Below are 2,970 nucleotides of genomic sequence, written 5' to 3'. Positions count from 1 at the left end.
AGATGGGGGATAAATGGGGGATAGGAGATGGGGAATAAAAATCTTTATTCTAAAGTTTTATATTTTACTAAATTTTCATAATACAAATTAGTTGTATTTATCATTATTAGTTTTTTTTTTCTTGTTTTGAATATTTTTTTTATCGAAAACATAAAAGAGATGTTAATAGCACTTTTTTATCCGTTCATCCGACCTATACTGTATTAAAAAAGAGTACGGATATAAAAATGCCTCTATCCGACCCATATCGTACCTATTGACACCCATAATAATGTTCTAATTTGACAGTTCAAATTGTCCTATCTGATATATATAAACAATTTGATTGGAATAATAAAATTACAGTTAAATTCTCTTACAATACTTGTTTGCACAGCTAATTTTGTTCACTAATCCTGTCATTCAATCATAAATCATAATACACTAGCAAAAAGCCTCGCTTCGCTTCAGCAGTAACGATTGAGATAATGTAGAAAAACAAAATATATTGTCAATATAATAACATGAGGACATGATTTTAGATATTGGATGAGCCAATGTATATAATTATAAACTGTGTAGATCATATATGACATGATTTTAGATATTTGTATACACTATATCTTAAAAAACTGTACAACTATTTACTAAAAAAAAACTGTACAACTATAAAGTCACAATGAATAAAATAATGTTTTTTTTAACATAAGCCCGTAGGCAGAATAAAATAAATTTAAGTGTTTTCAACGGGATGGTGCGGTTACTCTCTCTTCTTTTTCCTTGTTATCGTCACCACTGCATAAATGAGAATATAATACATTATTTTGTTTGAGTCAACTTAACTTGATCAAAATCAACCAGCAATTGGTGCCAGTTCTAATTTGAGCTGACTATAACCTAAGGCTTAGAATAAATATTTATAATGTAAGTTGAATATTGATTAGTAAATAAAACTCGGGAGAATGTGGATGTTTGTTCATATTGGACTTTGGTCGGAACCACCTTTATCGTATCCAGTTAAGGCAACTTCTGATACAATGCACCTCAAAAAATTTACTATTTAATTATAACTAACTTTCCATTAGTACAAAAGTTTATATTTTTGAAAAGGCAAACAAAAAGAGAGGAGATAAATTTTGAATACCTCCATGGCTCCATCCATCTTCTCCAAGAATTCCAGCTCTCTAAAGCGGAGCCACACAGCAAACAATCATTGTTCAGAAGAAGAAAAGGCTACATATAGTTACATTATGATTAGATGATACACTTTAATATTTTTCACCAAAAAGATTTGAAATTGGAGATCCTTGTAATTCAAAACAAATTCGATCGAACCCAGTACACTTTGATAGTGATTAGTGAAATCATAATTTTGATTACTTTAGTGCTTTATAGAAAATTTTATACAGTAATGAGTTATCCCTTCTACCAAAATAAGATTATTTTTAGAAATTATGATACTTAATATTAGAATTCCAACTTAGTGTGCAATGTAGTAAAGCTGATTCAAGGTTAGCTGGCTTATGTGCCTTCACTTGCTGTTTCTTCTCTTTCTTTGTTTCTAATTTTGTAAGCTGGGAAGTGGGATTCTTGGAAATGAAGACAACAAAAATTATCACCCTTCTTACCTAAATCCAAACAAAAAGTAAATGAAGACAACAAAAATTACATACCAATGAAAAGTGATGAACAATGTGAATCGGACAAAAGGCCATCCGAAAGCTTCACCACTGGACAGCTCAAAATTATCACCTGGTCTAACATACAAAAAAATTACTACAAAGAATCAAAGGAAAATACAGTAAAAAGGAACTAACATACAGCTTGACAAGAACTAATAAAACTAAACATCTAAACAAAACCAAAACAGGACTGAAACAGTACAGAAATGGGTGAGATATATGCGTGTTGCTGTACACATCTTAAGCTCCACCTTGATCTATAATATTGATCTAAAATATTAGTGAGCACGTGTAGTTGTTTGGTAAAATTTGTTAGATGAGCTTGAAGACTGACCTGAATATAGTAGGAGGTGGAGTGAGCAAATTGCTACCACAGCTGGTGAGATATAATGGTAAGATATTCTCTCAGCTCCTTTATATCTTATCCTGAAAGTGAAACTAGCTAGTACAATGGTATTTTTACAAATAAAGAGCATAAAATGCATAAGCTGTGGTATTTGGTGTTTAGCTCCCTATTGTACTTTTTTGGCGAGTCAATTAATACAATTAAAATGAAAAATGATTTAAATTTCTACAAACCTTTCATTTGCAATTCCTATCGTATGCACATAGGAAACCACATTATCCTTCACAACTTCTCTGATTGAAGAAAGCCGATTGATTCAGCACCAAACTTTTGATCCAATTAGGTAAAAGTACCTTGATATCAACAAAAAGTCGGCGAGAGCACAGGTGATATACTCTTTAGAACTGAATATAAGCTCAACGCCCCTATATACTTTCTATTATATATGTTCCAGCATCTACATCTACAGAACCTGAATTATCAACAGGGGGGCTTGGCATGGGGACACTTGGACTCAGAATCAGGTGTTTCTGTTTGATTTTCCGTCTTTACATAAAATGGAACCAAGAAAAAAGAGGAAGTTAGAAGGCAGATAAGATATTAGAGGATATTGGATTAAATTAGATACTGAAAAAAAAAAACGGACCGCAGATAATATATGCGGTTTGGAATTTTAAATCCAAAAAAAAAATTGGACCGCAAATATTCTATACGGTCCAAAATTTTAAATCCGGACTGCAAATATTCTGTGTGGTTTGGACATTTTTATAAATTTTGCTAAACCGTGGTTATTTATAATAAAATAATTTTTTTTTTTGATAAAAATAAAAATCTCGGGTCATCCCATAAAAACCAAATCCAATCCTATTAATCATCATTTATTCAAAACAGGGAAGAGTTTCTATGATAAATCATACAGAACTGAGTGAGGCTATGGTCCGCACTATGAATGCATACCGCACT

At 31.5% G+C, this 2,970-nt stretch overlaps 1 long non-coding RNA gene across 4 annotated transcripts; it reads right to left on the bottom strand.

Moving 5' to 3' along the window:
* Nucleotides 1-646: 646 nt before the first annotated feature.
* Nucleotides 647-2,610, bottom strand: LOC144559558 (uncharacterized). 4 transcript variants are annotated; one of them, XR_013513173.1, is made up of 3 exons: nt 1,996-2,610; nt 1,653-1,731; nt 647-774 (listed from the first exon to the last, which is right to left on the bottom strand). It is a non-coding gene; the product is annotated as an uncharacterized LOC144559558 (long non-coding RNA). The 4 variants fall into 4 exon arrangements; XR_013513175.1 differs by lacking the exon at nt 647-774 and having other exon boundaries at nt 1,634-1,736; nt 1,996-2,099; nt 2,241-2,610; XR_013513174.1 differs by lacking the exon at nt 647-774 and having other exon boundaries at nt 1,634-1,731; nt 1,996-2,099; nt 2,241-2,610.
* Between the last annotated feature and the right edge of the window lie 360 nt (nt 2,611-2,970).

The sequence above is a fragment of the Carex rostrata genome, chromosome 9, assembly GCF_964058835.1.
Source record: "Carex rostrata chromosome 9, lpCarRost1.2, whole genome shotgun sequence".
Taxonomy (NCBI): Eukaryota; Viridiplantae; Streptophyta; class Magnoliopsida; order Poales; family Cyperaceae; genus Carex; species Carex rostrata.
The sequence above is the reverse complement of the archived record's forward strand: the minus strand, read 5'-3'. Positions and strand labels throughout refer to the sequence as shown.